The sequence below is a fragment of the Miscanthus floridulus genome, chromosome 1 (genome assembly GCF_019320115.1).
Source record: "Miscanthus floridulus cultivar M001 chromosome 1, ASM1932011v1, whole genome shotgun sequence".
Classification (NCBI taxonomy): Eukaryota; Viridiplantae; Streptophyta; class Magnoliopsida; order Poales; family Poaceae; genus Miscanthus; species Miscanthus floridulus.
In genome coordinates this window covers 55,652,986-55,671,870 of record NC_089580.1, presented here as the reverse complement: position 1 = coordinate 55,671,870, position 18,885 = coordinate 55,652,986, and the positions used below count along the sequence as shown (strand labels likewise).

Sequence of the window (18,885 nt, the reverse complement as noted above, 5' to 3'; positions counted from 1 at the left end):
TACCCCAATGCACATGCATTTAGCTACAAATAACCTTATGCTGCATAATCTGTACGAGATCAAAGTACCGTTAATCTAAAAAAAGGAAGTTGCAGTTAGCTTGAAAACATGGGGGGCCAAGCAGGCATATTCTTAAAGGTTATATTGACATATCAAAACTCAGTGACATAAGACTAGTAAGGAAATCCGAGAGCACTGAAACATACTTCCTCTGACCCACTAATAATATGTACAACTCCAAATCTTGAAAGTACAAAAATCATAGAAAGTACTATGATGCAGATACTAGACCATAAGAATGAACGATCCTCCATCAGAGACACCAGAATTCAGACCACGAGCATAACCAAAGCACATAAGCAAAGGTCTGGCTGCAAAATCCATGAACTAGCAAATAGCAAGTTGTTCAGTGAATGGGATGCAAAGGTGGTAGCCAACTAATTGTCCCCAATTGGTACATAAACTAGATTCGACAATACACAGAAGCACCATCCACGCGTGGCGACCACCTAATGGAAAACCCCACCAAAACCCAACTCAATACTTCTAGATTCTAGGAATCGTGATGTTTAGCGGAATAGGAAGCAACGATATAAAACCAATCACATGCAATGGCGCACACACACCATGTTAACACTTAACAGTCAACACTAAGTTTTAATAAATCCGCTGCACATTAATCTCATTTTTTATACTTGGAATTTGCTTTTAAGAAAATAAATAATCTATCACAAAGCCAACAAGGTTGATTAACACAAAAGCCAAATTAACACAAGGTGGATCTGAATTACCTGTCAGGTGTAGGGGAAGCTGTGGAGGAGCGCAAACGCCGGTGGAGGTGCGCGGATGTCGGAGAGCATGGGTAGCCGGGCCACCTGCTGTTGGAGGTGTGGACGCTAGGGAAGGAGTGTGGACGCCGGAGAGCTCAGGCACCATGGCCGCTCACCGCGGGAGGGAGCACAGACGCCGACGCACCTAGGCCATGGGACGGCAGGGAGCAGGCCCGCGGCACCTCAAGGTCGAAAACGAGGCAGCGGCGGACCGGGTCATGGATGTGGACGGCACGGAGATGAGGAGGAGGCGGCGGCTGGGGGCTCTAAAACCCTAGCCGTAGAAGAGATGGGGCGCGCGGGTGCAGAGAGGGGGCGCGGACGTCGGGAGAGGTCCGGGAGGCGGCGGCGGCGGGGAAGGAGAGAGCGCCATGGAGATGGCCAGCCTGACGGCATCGGGAGGAAGAAGAGAGCGTCCAACACATTTTCACCCGTGTGACCTTGTATTTATACTCAGGACGATTTGTAGGGGCGGTTCTTGATCCAGCCGCCCTTACAAATATTTTCTATTTTATTAAATTATTAAATTTGTATTTTTTATATCACAAAAAACACAAAGTAATATAAAAACAATTGTATATATGCACAAATATATTATTTTGTATTATTCTATATATGCAGAAATATATATATATATATAAACAATTGTAGTCAAAACAATATAGAAAACAAAAAAACAAAAATTAAAAATTTAAATTTTAAAACTTTGACTATAATTTTATAACATTAAATGAAATAAAATAAAAATGTTGTAAACATAAAAGTTGTATAACTCATCAATATGTACAACTTTTATTTTGGTCATCTTATCATGTGACTTTGTTTGAATGATTCAAAATTTGAAATTCAAACAATTTCAACTTGAAACAACATTTTAAAAGTGTAAATGATTTCAGCTGAAAAACTCATGAGTACCAAAGTTGTAGAACTCATCAATATGTACAACTTTTCTTTTGATCATATTTTATTTGACCAAATTTGAATAGTTGAAATTTTGAATTTCAATAAATGGCAACTTCAAACAAGATTTTCAAACCTTAAATTATTTCAACAATAAAAGTCATGAACATAAAAGTTGTTGAACTCATCACTATCTATAACTTTTTTTGGTCACTTCTTCATGTGGCAAAGTATTAGTAAACATTGTTCACAAATTCACATATGACTCATAGTTTCATGAACTATACGAGAAACATGTTGATTTGTGAACAATGTTTACTATCACTTTATCAGATGAAGAAATAATCAAAATAAAAGTTGTAGATCTTCATGGGTTATACAACTTTGGTATTCATCACTTTTTCAGCTGAAATCATTTAATGGTTGAAAATCTCGTTCAAACTTGTTATTTTTTAAAATTTGAAAATTTGAAGTGCTCAAACTTTGTCAAATGAAAAGAATGACCAAATCAACATAGTAACTTGATAGGGCATGATTTTAGAAAATTTTAGGAAAAAATCATCACATTTGGAGTTAGTATGAGGGAGAAAGACTAGTTATAAATTTTACCCCGAGATTAAAAAGAAAAATCACAACTGCTCATGATGATCAACGATGAACAAGTGTGATTTCTCTTTTTAATCTGTGGCTGAAACTTGTAACTAGTTTTTCTCCCTCATACTAACTCCAAATGTGATGGTTTTTTTTCCTACAATTTTCTAAAATCATGCTCTATCATTTTAGTCTAGTCATCTATCTTTGTCGCTAATTTTGAACAATTCAAATTTTGAATTTCAGAAAATGACAGCTTCAAACCTGATTTTCAACCAATACTTGATTTCAGCTATAAAGGTGATGAATATAAAAGTTGTTGAACACATCACTATCTACAACTTTTATTTTGGTCATCTTTTTATTTAACAAAATTTGAACAGTTTTAAGTGATTTCATAAAGTTTTAGTAGTAATAGAGTGAATGTTGAAATAGATTCATCTGGATGTTGCAAGGGGTAGTCTCACACACATGCATAAATGTAGTCTCACACACATACAAAAATATGTAGTCTTACACACATACATAAATATATAGTCTCACACGAATATATAAATGAAGTCTTACAAACACACACTAATACAAACACTTCATGTTCAACAACTAGCTAGCCCGCTGTAACGACTTTCCCCTTGACACCTTTTCGTTCTCATGGCAATATGTCTTTGGGTAGGTTCTTTTCCACAACACTGATCTTCTTCGAAAAGTCTGTGAATAGCGGCATCTCATTATAGTTATTGTAAGCTTCAACATCGTCCATGCCATCAACTCCAATAATGTGTTGTTTTCTGGAGGCAACCACGTGCTTTGTCTTCGTCTTCGAGGAGAGGTTACTTTGTGGGTCAGACAGTCTCCACCACAAATTCATGTAGGTCACTTAGCTCTTGCTTGCCAATCATCTTCTGTGAGATCTTCAAAAAGAAGTAGCACATGCGGGTTATGGATATTTTCAAGAACTCTGGCTTTATAGCCCTAATTGCAATAGGTAGAAACACTGTCAGCATCACATGACAATCATGAGCCTTGCAGTGTGTTATTAACAAGTCCTTCATCGACACTAGCTTCTTCACATTTGCTGAAAACCCAGTCGAGACTTTGACCCCCCTCGGGAAAGTGCATATAGCTCTCTTCTCGTCTGGTGTTAGGTTGAAGCACGCCGCGGGCAGAGTGTATTTTCCATTAGCCTTAGGTACCGAGTGAAGCTGTGGCATCACGTTTAGCTACACCATGTCTTTCCGTGCTTTTAGACCATCCTTTGACTTGCATGTGTCCATCAAGGTAGCAATGAGACTCTCAAAGATATTTTTCTGCACGTGCATAGCATCAATGGCATGGGGGACCTCCAAGTCTGGCCAATAAGGCAGATACTGAAAGAAGATCGATTGTTTCTTGAAAGGTACACCTTCGATAGGAGGTGTGCTTCTATCTCTGTTCATCCCATCTGGATTCTTCTTTCCATAGATGACGCGTATATTTTTCACCATTCTGTACACGTGTTCTCCGTTATGACGTCTCACCAGAGGGGGTTCAATCTCTAGGAGTGTTGTCATAAAATCTATAGAACAATTTGTTGTGGTACTTGTGACTTATCTTTAAGAAGCATCGGTTCCTTAGATAAACTATCTTCTTGGATGCATCCAGGTACACCCATGTAGTACCATCCAAGCAAACCAAGCATCTCGTCTTCCCTTTGATCTGTCCAAACAAAGCAAACAACATGGGGTAATCATTGGTAGTAACAAATATTATTGCTCTACATATGAAGTCCTCCTTTCGGAATGCATCATACATCGGCTCCCCGTGCCTCCATAGCCTCTCCATTTCTTGCATCAAAGGCTCGAGGAACATGTCTATATCAATGCCTGGTTGTTTAGGGCCAGAAATAAGAATAGTGAGAAGAAGGTACTTTCTCTTCTGACACAACCACGTTGGGATGTTGTACATGGTCAAGATCACTGGCCAAGTGCTGTGGTTGCTCATCCTCTCATTGAAGGGATTCATTCCATCGGTGCTCAAGCCAAAACATACATTCCTTGGGTCATCGCTGAATTCTTTGTGCTTCTCATTGAACCTTTGCCATTGACTACAATCAGCTGGGTGTGCAATCTTATCATCATCCACCTTGCGCTCATCATCCCACCATGTCATGAGTGCGGCTTCTTTAGGGTTTAGAAAGATACGTCTCAAATGGTCGGTCACTGGCAGGTACCACATTACCAAGGCAGGAATTTTTCTCTGCTTTGCATCGTTGCCTAATGGAGTGTCCTCTAGGGGCTGAGATTCTTGTATCACCTTTTTTGTACCCTTCGTATTCCTCTTTTTCCCCATGGAGGCTTCAGTCCCCACCGTAAAGGTCATTGTTCTTGTACCGGCTAGCCCCACACCGGGGACATTTATCCAGTGACTTGAACGTTTCACCATGAAAAAGTATACAGTGGTTGGGGCATGCATGGATTTTTTCAACCCCCATTGTCAATGGACTTATGACCTTCTTCGCTTGGTATGTGTCGGCAGGAACTGAGTTTGGTTGTGGCAGCACCCATGACAGGAGATGCAATAGATCATTGAAACTACAGTCTGACCAGCCGTACTTAGCCTTCAGGATGAGTAGCTCAAGCACAAAATGTAGCAATGTCCAATGTGTCGGACAGCCCTTTTCAACACCATACACAGTCTCCTTCGATGCTTTTGTCACCCTTTCCAAATTTTCTAGACCTTTCAAGCTATTTAGTAAAATCTCTGGTCCAAGGGCTTGAATCATATCCTCCAAATCATCTTCATCCCCGACACGTGCTCCACCATCATTATTGGCACCACCTTTGTCGTTACCATCCCAACCACCAGCATCACCACCTTGTTCATTATCAAACTCTGAATCTATTTGTGCATCAAGCTCTGCTGAATATTGGGACAAGGATTCTAGGGTTTCATCATCGTATTCCTCCTCATCCTCGTCGTTAACAATAACTGTTTCACCATGATGAATCCACACTATGTAGTCCTCAACAAATCATTGCATAATCAAATGTGATCTGATGATAGTCATATCTATCCATGCCATACGATTCTTGCAATCTTTACAAGGGAAAAATAATTGTATCCTTATTCTCTATCAATGTCGTTGCATGCTTCTTTGTGGCTTCAATAAATTTATCCACCTCTTCACGGAAACCTGCCTTAAACCTTAATGAACCATACATCCAAGAGTAATTGTACTCCATCTTTTACAACAACAACAAAACAAACATTAAAGGACTACTTATTCAGATATATATAAAAATGAATCAAATTAATAATTACTTGAGAATGATTGTATATACTTCAGATATATATGAATATAAATCAAATATAATTACATGAAGCATACAAACACACCATGGTAGAAGAAAAATTTTTAATGGTCCATTTATCCATAAATAATTAAAATACATATTTGTTGATTACAATAAACAATTTCAAAGACAACAATTAGCAACAATTATATTTTACCCAATATCTTTCATGCAAACCCTAGTCCAATTTCATCAAACACAAATTTACAAAACCAAAATTAATAAAAAAACCAAACCCTAGATCTAGATCTACATGCACATGAAACATCCATAAAACTAACTAATTATTCACTAAAATCAAGAAACATGGACCAAATAAGGGTATGATCTTGTTCTGCTCCCTAATTTACCCTAGTACATTCAAAACTTGGGTCGAATTTGCTTCATAAGTAGCTCAATCACCATAGAAGAGAGAGAAAAGCAAAACTCTAATTACTCACTAACCAACCACTAAAACTTCAAAAAAAGTAGTGGAATAGCATTTTCTTACCATCTACAACCTCTCCACCAAAGGATTTAAGACCAAAACCTTCCCCCTTAGTAGAGCAATTTTTGGGAGGTGCCCAAGGCCTCCCCACCTTTCTTTCACGGGTTGGAGTGAGTGACCCAATGAGGAAGAAGGTGCTGTAGTTTGCTATATATGTGGGTCATTTGTAGGGGCGACTGGTGATTGAGCCGCCCCTACAAATCAGGAGGTATTTATACGTGGGCATTTGTAGGGGCGGCTCAATCACCTAGTCGCCCCTACAAATAGCAATACTAGGGGCGGCTGGTGAGTGAGCCGCCTCTACAAATCTGACCCATTTATAGGGGTGGCTAGTATGACCAGCCGCCCTGTTGTTCCATTTCTAGGGGCGGCTGGTCTCTGGGCTCCTGAGCACGCCACTGTAGGGGCGGCTCCATCACCAGCCGCCCCTACAAAAAATTTGCCCCCTTGCTACAAACCATTTTTACATAGTGAGGATCCATGATGAAGGCCTTGACTTGGAGGCCATCCAACCTGGAGGGAGCCACGACCCCAATGATCGGATCGTGGCCCTTAGCTCCTCAAACCAACAAGGCGATCGATGACACGAGGGCGGCTACCAACTCATGTACGATGCCCTAGGAAACCAGGAGACAGTGACGAAGACCACAACAAGGACCACATGGCACAGGACTGGCTGGCGAATCACCACCATGCCTACAGTGCCGCCACTGGCTGGCACAGTAGCACCACGTCACACCATGCCGTGACGTGGCGACAAGACCATGACGACAACCACGCCTAGACGTGCACCACAAGATGGTAGCTTGCAAGCCAAGTTAGCTAGGACCTCCCTCAGGCTCACGACCATTCGGTCGGCAGAACCTTCTTCTTTGTATACGCCCTAGGCCCCTGGACTCTATATAAGGGCAGCCAAGGCACCCTTCTGGGGGGATCCAACTCTCATTTCACTCATTCTTACATCGTAGAAGGGCTCCTGAAGCTTCCCTTCGGGCAGCCCATCTCCTAGCTCTAGATCTCCTACCTTTACCACCATTCTCGCACCCCCGTTGTAAGAACTTCATAGCATTCAAGCGAGGAACACGCACTCGATCATCTCTGAGACTAGACGTAGGGCTCCGGCCTGAACCAGTATAAATCCTCGTGTCTTTTGGATGCTACCATCGTCTTCCTAGAGCAGCGCGACAATCGTATAAATTTACTAGTCTAGTTTATAAAACACCGACACCTTCCAAAAATACAAGTGGAACAACATTATTGGAAAACAAAATATTAATATATGATGTTGTTACCTTCACTTTACGAATATGTTGTGTCAGGCTGATCATTTAGTGACCATCAACAAGCTCTCCCAAGCTTGTCCTTTGCTTGTCCCGAGCAAAGACTAAGACTTAGGATCCATGGATGAGGAGTTGCATCAATATTAACTTGTGATGAGTACCTATGTACAATTTAACACTCTATCTTTTGAATTGAATAAATTGGCATTTTTAATACTCAACCATTTTACCATAGCCCTCATGGGGCTTATAGTTGTCACCTTGTCTTGGGCAGTTCAAAAATAGAACAGCTAGACAGATGGTTTGTTCTTCCTTCATTTGTTTGGTATGATTCTCCAAGAGATTTTATGAATTTTGCAAATAAAGCTTAAGTTTCTCGTATGGTACTATGAAGTCACTCAAGTAGTGTAAGAATCCTTACCAAGGCTTTTCAGCATAGCCTCACATCCTATTTCTAAAGCTTATGTGGAGTTCATGGGTAAAGGATGATTAAGAGGCATACTTGCATTGCATATATTGTACATTCAAATAATATATTGGATCCATGGAGTGTCATACAATCTATCAATAAAGATGTGCAAGTGTGTAGATCTTGCATTGTAAACTTGATTCCTTTTGAAGAGAGATCCCTCTCCACTTTTATATTTTTAAGATCATGGCTATCTTTATTTTTCTCTTCTTTCTTTTCTTTTCCTTCTTTCTCATTTTTATTTTGTTTTCTTTTTCATCACATATTTTTGCATAGCCCATGTTTGTTTTGAACTTTTATGGTGAGAGATCACCGAATATATAGTCTTTATTTGATTGGGAGATGGAAACACATGTTTTTGCTTACTCTCCATATAATAGTATAGCATATTGGGTGGAGTGTACGTAATCTCCATTGTGAAAGCATGAAATTTCCCTCACTAGGGCACAAGGCTTGACAAAACGCAATACAATAACAAGTAGCATGTATGTAAAGTTTTTGCACCATTGTAACAACATTTGGCTTTGGTAGGTATTTCTCACCATTGAGGAACTTATCAAAATTTTGTTCTTATGAAAACAAATTCCATAAAGACATAGCTTGATTTTGAACAAAATAAAAGCTCACTCCAGTCTTTGCTATATCATACCCCCCCCCCCCCCCCCCCAACATTTGCATCCCACAAAGTTTTAGCTTCAAGGCAAGATCATTTTTCACCAACAAACTCAACTAAGGAGAGTACTAGATTTAAATTATTAGACACTTGCAAAAAATCAATAGAGCAAGTATTCATCATCTCCAGAGTGAAAGATTATATCAACCTCATACCTAAAGTTGGGAGTTTTATTCTCTTTTTTTAAGATGCAATGAAATAAAGGAAACGAACTAATTGCCTATTGCCAGATTCAATTCTGGTAATGACCTATAATACCGGGTTTAGACTCGACAATGATGTATTGATTTGAGATAGTGTTTACTCGTACTATATTATATAATATAACAGATGGGCACTTTCCAGTGCCCTGTTTGTTTTTTTTAAAAGGTGGCATAAGACAATGATCCAATACTTTTGGGTTGTAGTCTATCGTTGTCGCCCTACGGGTTGCTGCATGTGATCTGGCATTTGGATTCATAGAACAGAAACGTGTTCTTTCAAGTCAAAAAACAAAAGGAACCAGACTGTTGTAGAATCAATATATCGGGATAGCTGATACATATGGACAATGAAAATTTTAACTAGGCTACTGTAGAACTCTACTTTTAAGAGAGCTTTTTCTATTTTACTAATGGCTAAATTTTACGGTATATAATCTAATTTTACCTAATCTCTTGGCCGGAGTTGCTCTTATAAGTATGTGTATATTGTAACAATAGTAATCAAAGGTGTGCTTCACAGCTTTATAGGATATAACAATATTCAGAAGGATTTACGACTGAATGGAGTACTTAAAGATGAAACGTGCGTGAGACATTGTTATGCAGTAGCCGAAACAAAGAAAAACTATCATAAAAAAAAGAGAGGAAGAAACAGAAACCAAGCCTGGAAGAGAAAAGAGAAGAAACACGAAGAAGAAAGAACTCCAAGAAATGCGAGAGCGCCGACGCCGGGGAGCCGTGGAGGGTTCGGCCGTTCAAAAGGCTCTGCGGCCTGCGATTCCAGTCTAGAAGGCCACGCCACGCTATACCTACTGTAGACGGGAAAGCGGTGACAGGACCGTCCCCGGCTCCCAGTCGCCGCCCACGGAAATCGAATCATGAATTAATTAGATTTAAAAGATTTATCTCCTAAAATTATCGTAATATGTATAATTAATTATTGTTTTAGTTAGAGCAAGTATAATAGCAGGCTATAAGCAGACTAAATGCTGAGGTGGAGGAGAGAGGGGAAGAGAGAGGAGAAGCGGGCTGTAAATTTACAGTCGGCTTTGGCACAAGAACCAAGAAAGTCTGTGGGAGAGATAAGTGAGACATGTATTAACTGTAAAGAGTTAACTACTATATGAGTGGGCTAAGAAAAGGTTAAAAAAAAACTTTACAGCCAGCAAGCCGGCTGTATTATTAGTCTTGCTCTCGGCTGTATTATTAGCCTCGCTCTTGTACGTGTCTTCTCGATTGCAAAATGATTCGGTCCGCCTGCGCCGGCGCCGGCGCGCGCTCGAGAGTCGAGCCGGCCACTCCCGCGCCCGCCTCGCCCGTGTCCGCATGCGCGCGGCGGCCGTGCCACTGCCACCGCACGGAAGGCGACGCCAGGTCTCGCAAGCCTGCCTGTCCGGCCCGGCATCTACGAGGAGGCCCTGCCCCTGCTGGAGACTTTTTCACGGCCTCGAGATCCGAAGCATGCATGGAGGTCCGCCTCCGGCCTCCGGGACGGACATTGTCATTACTCCCACCACAGCTCACGGGGCCGCTGCAGCACCAGCACGGCACAGCGCAAGCTGCCGCCTGGCCTCTGCGTCGCCATCGATCGGCCCGATCAATCATCAATGCGTTCTTGGTTTTGCTTGTGCGTAAAAGCTGGAGTTACCTCCCTCACCAACCAGTAGTCCGCCTATTGTAGGGAACTGTGCTGTGCTACTGCTAGCGGAGCAGTAGGAGATTCCTCGCTATCTGGTCGCACTCGCACAGCGCCCACGTGTGCGCGCACGAAACCAAAGTCCCTGCGGCTGCCTCGCCCTCGCGTCCGCGTCGTCGCAGCGCAGGCTCGCAGCACCGTTTGGTTGGGCCTGGGCCGCAACACCCAGCTCAGGCCTGGTCTCCTACTGGGCCACGGCACTCCGCGGGGCCTAGGAGCAAAACTGCAGAGAGGAGCCGGTCGGATTTTTATCGGCGGACGAACGGACGAGAGCGGGTGCGCGGCTGAACCAGTGCCGCCGCTCCCACCCCGCGACCCACCTCCACCACCGATGGCTCTGCTTCCGCCGCAGGGGCGGCGGCGCTGGCGACGCCCTTCGCCGCCAAGCCGTGCGGCCTCCGGAGGGCGTATGCTCCTCCTGCCGCGGCCCTGCGGCTCACAGTCTGTTTGTTTGGTCATAAACAATTATAAATTTTCAACCAAAACAGTACTTTTTTTATAAATTTTTACACTTTTCCTATCCATCTGTCGCCTGAAATCAGACTTCTATTTGAGTCGACACCTCCTCCGTCCGATGGGCTATAAGATCTGTGCGCCAGGTGTGCTTGTTGTTGGGTCTGCCCTTCTTATCGGGTCCAGGGCGTGAGAGCGCACCCGGTGCTGCGTTACGGACATACACCCAATTTGCAGAAACATTGTTCGTATTCCTCGATCCCCGCGCCTAGAGATGAAGGGGCTCAGTGTTTCTGGAGCTCTCGCAGCGGAGAGGGCGATTCCCCTGCCCTTCTTTGTGCTCCACTCCGGCTAGGCACGCCGGTGCCTCTGCTCGCCAGTTTGGAGGCTCCCTTGCTGCATCATTTGTAGAGGTCGTCAGGTACCTTCTTACGGCACGCGTTGTTGTTTGATTTGGGACTGGATTTGAGCTTTGTTCAGTAGATCTAGGATTCGATTCAATCGAGGATTGAGTGTGCTTGCTTCGTTTCACCTAGCGCGTGTGTGGATGTAGTCTGCTTGCTTCCCCTCTTTGTCTTGACGGGGGATTTGTCTTCTGTAGTGGGGGATTCGCCAAAATGGGGGAATGGTGAGTGGTGCCGCCATCGTTCTGATCCCGTGCGCGCATCTCCGACCCTGATCCTGTCCATGGCGATGCCGCGCCACCACCTCCCGCTCCTCCTCCCTCGACTGCGTTCCCAACCCCGCGGCGGTGGGCGGTGGCAAAAGGCGCGGCCCGCTGCTGGGCAGGTGGTGCCCGATCCAGGAGCTGGCTGCGGTTCCGCTGTATGGTGTGCGGCGACGAGTGGGTCGTGGCTCCCCTGCCGAAACCATCTACTACGTCGTGCAGTCCGGCATCGCCGTGGGCGGGGCGGGCAAAGCAGCGTCATTACTTGTGCCGCTGCCGTGTTCGTCGCAAGGCCGTCGCAAGGAGCAGAATTGGGAACCAGATCAATTTTCCATCCTCATATGGAAACTATCCTCAAAGGTTAAAATCCATGGTAAGTCTCGTGTTTCAGTTCTAGATCCTAGTGTAGTACTCCTGTTGGTGCTTCTGGATCTTCATTAGTATCAGAATTTTCGTCAGGCTACAAGATCCTAGTGCAGTACTCCTGTTGCTGCTTCTGAACTCCGTATAGCTTTTGTAGTACTCACTTCTGAATGTTCTACGGTCAAGTTGCATCTGTGTTATTCCAGTAGCAGCTCCTGAATTACTTTTCTTTGTTGCTCTTTTTATTACAATTTCAGTTTTAGCTGCATCTACTGAGAGCTCATCAATGTGAATGACTTTTCTTTTCTGCAGGAATGCCGATCAGTTTGTAATATGAAACTATTACCTGGTGCTTGTGTGAATGCTGTCATTTTTTATTTAAATGTGAATACTTAAAACGTATTCAGCTGTACACACACCTTCCCTTTTCCACGAGATGACATTCTACATGGTGAATTTTCTGCTTACTATGATAAACCATGTTTATCTACCAATTTGACTATGTTCTTAAGTGGCTACATAGTTCACATGACACATTTGATCACAACACAATGTAACAATTAAATGCTAAAGCTAGCCTATGAAACCGTGAAATGAAAATGTACATTGAGAGACCATGTTTCATCACGCTTTATTTTAGGTGTCATGTTTTGAAAACTGGGACATGAAACTTCTCAATGAGACTAGCCTTAGTACAAGCTTCAGTTATTATACAGCTTATAGTTCAGACAATGATTAAATGATGATTTGTCCCTTTTCTTTTTCAATGGTGATGATGATGATGGTGTAGTCTGTAGATTTTAGTTCAGTCAATGTAGATTCTTCATCATTTGACAGCTAGTTCAGTAGATGATTAATGAATTAAGGTTTCAATGTTCTTAACTGAATATAGAGCAAATCATTCTTCTGTAGAGAGTGATGAATTTGTACTGCAAACTACATTAGAATTCTACTGAACTATGATTCTGTTCTATTCCTTTATGTAGAAGTACCATTTTTTGGATTGCACATTTATTAGTACTAGTAAATTGCGCACTTCACCTACTGCAATTATGGTGTGTAACATATGCAATATTTGGTCTTTATAGTTAGCTTTGTCACTATATATATTAGTTAACTTGGAGCATGCAATCGTTCTTGCTTTAGAGCATCGATATTCTTCTGGATGGGCTATTTGGGACTGGAAATGGGTCTTTTGTTTTAGTGTAAGCACTAGACAGTACATTTTTAAGGAGTGCATCTCATTTCTATTTTAATACAAGTCTTTTTTAAGGAATAGATCTAATTTGGCTTGATAATTAGTGTGTGTGTGTGTGTGTGTGTGTGTGTGTGTGTTTGTGTCTTAAGAATGCATTTGTGAAGCTGGTAGGTAAAAACTTTGTAGTGCTGCCAAAATGCTAATTTGAGGCCCAACATATGTTTCCACATTTTTAATTTGAACATTCTCCAGCTAATCTGAATACATGATAACTAATTTGGGTCTGATGTTGTCATTGCAGCTTCAGTGTAAGAACTAGCTATTTTTCTGATCCTACACTTGTTGAAAGTCATGAGTTTACTTTGTTGCACTATAAAATGAGATGGTTTTTGGTTTAAATAAATACGGGCTTGATTGTCTATGTAAGTGCATTTTTATTTTAATAATTCTTTCATTTTTAGAATCTGTTAGAATTGTATATTCTCTCTGTACATGCCGGGCTAAGTTCATCGTACCAATTATTGTGTATCTTATAGGCTGCAGATAGCATGTTGATGAAGAAATTTGCTGCAATCATACTTAGTGGAAAGAAGCTTGTCCAGGTCGCGGTTTTGGTTGGCTTTAAAGATGTGCTTGAAAATTATGAGAAAACAATACAAAATGTAGTTGCTGACCAGCCAGTTAGTGTTGCCATTGAGTCTGGTGGCAGTCAGTTCCATCTATACAAATTGGTAAATAAACCTACTGTAGTTATCAGCCAGTGTTTCGGCACAACAAGTTTATCTATTGTTGTTAACTTGTGTTTGATTTTTATTAGGCTGTGTTCAGTGAAACTTTGCACCACAAACCTTGACCATGGTGAGCAATTCAATTTCCTTTTGCCCTGCAACTTCTTATGTACCATACAATCATTTTTCTTTGGCCTATGTTGTGACTGTGACTGCAGAACTATAGTGAATTGGTGCTTACTACTTTTGATCACACTTAAAATTAGTCTGGTTAAAAAAAATGATATTGTACAGCAGGTTGCGCAAAGTTTCCAGGAACTGTTTGCGGAAACAAAATAAAAGGAAGAGGCTCAGTTGCCTACGGTCTCTGTAGGGCCTCTTGAGGACACCTAAGACTTGCAAAATTACAAGTGAGGTTGTTTTCCGAGTTGACATATGAAGTTGTTGAAGTTCATGGACCTCCTTGTCCATAGCTGTTGTAGTTCACCGGTGGTGTTGAACTCTCCTGTTCATGAGAAACAAACAAATAAAACAAAATCTCCATTAGTTGCAACCTTTTTCTACTTTGCACTCAAACATGGTTACATCATGGATGGGGCAGTCAAAACATGGTTAGACTATGGATGGGCATTACTTGTTCTCTAAATCAGATGCACAAGTCTTATATGTAAATATCTCTATTTATATGCAGCTTGCTGACTCGAATGCCAAGGAGATAAAGACGAAGACAAAGTAGTGGAATGACAGATTTAAGCTATACAAAGCCAAACTTATAGTGTCTGCTCCATTATTCTCTGTTTGCACATGGTTTTTAAGTGCTTACATCGTTGCTACTTGTACATTCTAGTTTGGATTCTATATGTCACACTCATCATCAGTTGCAATGAGTACTAGTGCAAATTGCAAGTATGTAGCACTGCAATTGTAGTTGTCATAATATGCAATAAGTTGATTTTTTGTTAAAAAATTCTGCATCTGTCATTTTATGAAGTCCTTCCTTGTGAACCTGCACAAGGACATATTGGCTCAGTTTTTTGTTCCACCTATGTTGCTCTGGTGCTTACAAGTTATACGATGAATGCGGGCCATAATTACTAAAAATCAATGAAAAGATTGTTACTGCTAGTGTATTCAGCCAGGAGAGTTATGCAATGTGCATTGTATGTGAGATGGTTGTGGTACGAATGCAGTAAGACAAAGTTGTGCTTAACACTCAAAGTTTATTGTTAATTGTGATTTGTGCTTGCCCACATCAAGTTTTTGTCCTTGTGCTTCGTTAGAAAAAAAAATTGATCTGTCCTTCCATAGGAAAGAATTGTCTCTTGTGATCTGTGATTGTGCTTCCATAGAAAAAATTGTGATCTGTCTTTCTATAGAAAAAAATTGTCTCTTGTGATTTATGATTGTGCTTCCATAGAAAAAATTGTGATTTGTCCTTCCATAGAAAAAAAATTGTCTCTTGTGATCTATGATTATGCTTCCAAAGAAAAAATTATGATATGTCCTTCCATAGAAAAAATTGTCTCTTGTGATCTGTGCTAGAACATGTTGGAATCTGTTTTTTGTGATTTGGGTCAACACACACCTCTCATTTGTCCTTGTCCTTTCATAGAATAAATGTCTCTTGTGATCTGTGCTAGAACATGTTGGAATTTGTTATTTGTGTGTCAACACACACCTCTCATTTGTCCTTGTCCTGTGGTTTGTAGATTGACAAATTTGCTGAGCGTGATTTGTAAACACTTGGTGTAGCTTACCAGGTTTGTGATCCTTGACATGCACTATTGCTACACTCTTATTACTACAAGGTGTGTTGTACTTGACTGACAAAATTCGTGTATAGGAAGTGCCAGATGGTAGGAAAGATAGTCTTGGTGGACCATGGCAATTCATTGGGCTCTTGCCGCTCTTTGACCCCCTTGCCATGATAGTTGTGTGCTCATGTATGCATTCATTCATATATGAAGTCATCTAGGCCCTTATCTTTGTGGCACGGTCTCGCAGCTGGTCATTTGTGGAGTGTCCGGTATTCTTGCTGGTCTTTGCTTTCTTGGTGGCACAGCTAGTGAGTTTGTCTGAATCTAGTTTCATGCCTCACTGCCATATTTTGTATTATTCCATTGGAAATTTTCATAAAATGACTTTGATTGGACTACTTGCTTGAGGAGTTCTCAAGCTCAAGTTATTCTTGCCTGATGAACCAAGGGCTCCATCAAAGGTATTTTGTTCTTACTATGCTCTTGACTAGGATTTCAAGGGTAATAAGTACTAAATAGGTCTGGTGCTGTATTTGTCAAGTTAAATGTAGGCTGAGTTGTAGAGTGCATGGTTACTTATGTATTGTTGCTGAAATCAGTGGTATACTACAATATATTGTTGTTCAAATAGTTGTCGTTGTGTCCCAGTTTGTTTAAAGGGTTGTGTGTCAGTGTGATCTCCAATAGCTGGATGTGCTTGTGGCAGCTCACACATGTTAATATAGAGACAAGATCAGATTTCCTAGATAACTACACATATTGTCAGGCTTTTCTATTTGCACACAAATACAGTACAGTTGCATTATCAATTAAATAGTAATAGTAATAGTTGCAGGTGTGTCCCTTGTTTCTTTCTTGTGATGAAATGGTAGACAGGAACTTTGATTGTGGCAGCGGGGTCAGGATTGAGGAATTTATGGTTCTCTAGATAACTGGAGCCCCTGAGATTGTATTTGTATGCGTGACAGAGAGTGACAAGATGCTTTGTCAATGATGCCTAGTCTAGTGTGTAAAAAATTTCATGGGCTACGGTTTGTGTCAGTGGTGTCTGCTGCCTGATTGTAGGAAGAATAGGTGGATATTAGAAGCAGAAGCCTGATCGTAATACACTGTTGCTTGCATGATGAACGTAATATTGAAGTCTACTTAGCCTATTTTAGTGTTTCTATTTCTTTGGTGGTGCTGATTTAATCATTTGCTGAAACCTAAATCCTTCACAGGGCTGAACCTTATTATCGTTCTTGTACTATATGTAACTGTATATGATGTATATTTTACAGGTACGTGAGATCAAGCCATTTATTTTACACTTGTGTGAGGAGCGGTTGAAGGAGGTGCAAGGGAGGGTCTAAGTGATGTCTGTCTCAGTGCACGCAGAAAGTGGCCCATCTCTGTGAAGCAACATGACAGTGTCGAAGTGCCACAAGCAACTACTGCAAAGGACAACCTGATGCTGTTGCTTAGGTAAGTGAGACAATGCAGAAACAAAGCATTTCTATTGAAAGCTAGGGCAATGCACAAGGCAAGCAACAGAGAAGGTGCAAGGAGTCTGATGTGCTCATGGATGACATGCTACATATAGCATTGCAAGAGTGGGTGGTACAAGCACAATATTTATAAGGTGAGTTATTACAATACATCAGAGTATTAATATAGAAATGGCTTAAGTACTGAATAACTACACACATTGTCAGGCCTGTCTGTTTGCACATAAGTAAAATACAATTGCATTATGAAATAGTAATTGTTGCACTAATACAAATGCGCAATTTTCTTCTGTATTTTCTGATTTTTTCAGCAAATGGTTCATATGCCTTCATCGTTATGCGATTCATAATGTCTTCTAACTAAACTTGAGTTTTTTTTCAACAAATTATAATGAAATACTAATCCTACTAGAGGGAATTTGCAGTACCAGGCTACAAATTGGTTTGTACTAAATAACAGAAACAAGGCTATAGAAGAGGACAGAAGCAAGGAGCTGAAGGCCAGACATGAGCACGATCTGCAGATAAGTACCCTTTTCTTCCACGGATCATCTAATTAGTCCATTTTCATCTTTTTTTTGTTCGTCACTCTTTGTTTTTATGTGCTTTTCTGGATCTCCCATTCATCTAGATCTATTTCTTTCTTGGAGCAGGGTGGAGGGGTAGGAGAGCACGATCTGCAAGGTGCATGGTAGATTTGTTGCTTCTTTTCTTTTTTATTTGACCCAGTGTGTAAACCCTAGTTTGTAAAGCCCAGATTCATTGATTTAACAGGTCAAATGCTTAACGGGTTTAGTTTCGTGAGCCCGATAAGGGTTAGTGCTGTCTACCGGGTATTTTTCGGACCCGTTTTGAGTGTCTGGTACACAGAAACAATAGGAGACGGAACTGACCCTTGGATGCACATCCAAGGGCCTGTAGCGTCGACTGAAAAGTTTCTATATTTCAGGCGACTGAGATATAGCAACTCCCAAATTTTTAACCAAAACCGTATTTTTCCCACGCACCAATCCAACCAGCAGCAGCACCGGCCGCTGTCGGTCCGCTCTTCTGGCCGTGGGAAAAGGTCCAACAACTCCCCCTCTCTCTTTCAGTACTGTAGTACAGTTCACGCAGGCGCAGTAATCCTGATTGCATATGGTACTCGCGTAGATACACGCCATTACTACCGTGCTGGAGCCCGGTGGGTGTTACTGGTACTGTAGCGCTGACGGCTGAGAATTCAATACGCGTTACTACTACTGGTACTAGTGCAGTGCAACGTCTAGGACCTGCATTCTTTGCAGTTTTTATATGCGGTGCGCGATTCAAAGCTTTTACGGGTCCGTTCGCGTGTGCTTGAACCCAACTTATCCGGTTTTTTTTTCGTCCGTTGTTTTTCTCTTATAATTTTTTTAAAATTTATTCAAATTCCTTCAGAATTCGTTTAAACGAACGGGGTCCTTTACTCCTAGGACTGTGCATCGCTCAACGCGCGTGTGAGTGTGAGTGTGAGTGTGACATGGCGTGAGGTGAGGTGAATGCGCAGTGCCATTACAAACCAGGCAAACGAATGAGGACACCCACACAAACTTGATGTTCTGTCTGAATGTGCGCGGCTTTACTGAACCTTGATTTTCTGCCTCCCTAAGCACAAACCTCAGCGAGGATCCGACGACCACAGGGGCGCCACTACCCATGGAGCTTGATTAGATTAGCAATAGTACCTTTTAGCGTCTAGCCATGGATCGACCGGCGGATGTACTATTTTAATTCTAACCTGCAGTAGATT

The 18,885-nt window shown here is 41.7% G+C and overlaps 1 long non-coding RNA gene across 10 annotated transcripts; it reads left to right on the top strand.

The window, feature by feature from the left end:
* Positions 1-11,139: 11,139 nt before the first annotated feature.
* Positions 11,140-17,914, top strand: LOC136523098 (uncharacterized). 10 transcript variants are annotated; one of them, XR_010776155.1, is made up of 7 exons: positions 11,140-11,335; positions 11,516-11,954; positions 12,257-12,395; positions 13,679-13,873; positions 13,960-14,000; positions 14,168-17,248; positions 17,540-17,914. It is a non-coding gene; the product is annotated as an uncharacterized lncRNA (long non-coding RNA). The 10 variants fall into 10 exon arrangements; XR_010776137.1 differs by having other exon boundaries at positions 13,444-13,873; XR_010776153.1 differs by having other exon boundaries at positions 12,257-13,564.
* The last annotated feature ends 971 nt before the right edge of the window (positions 17,915-18,885 follow it).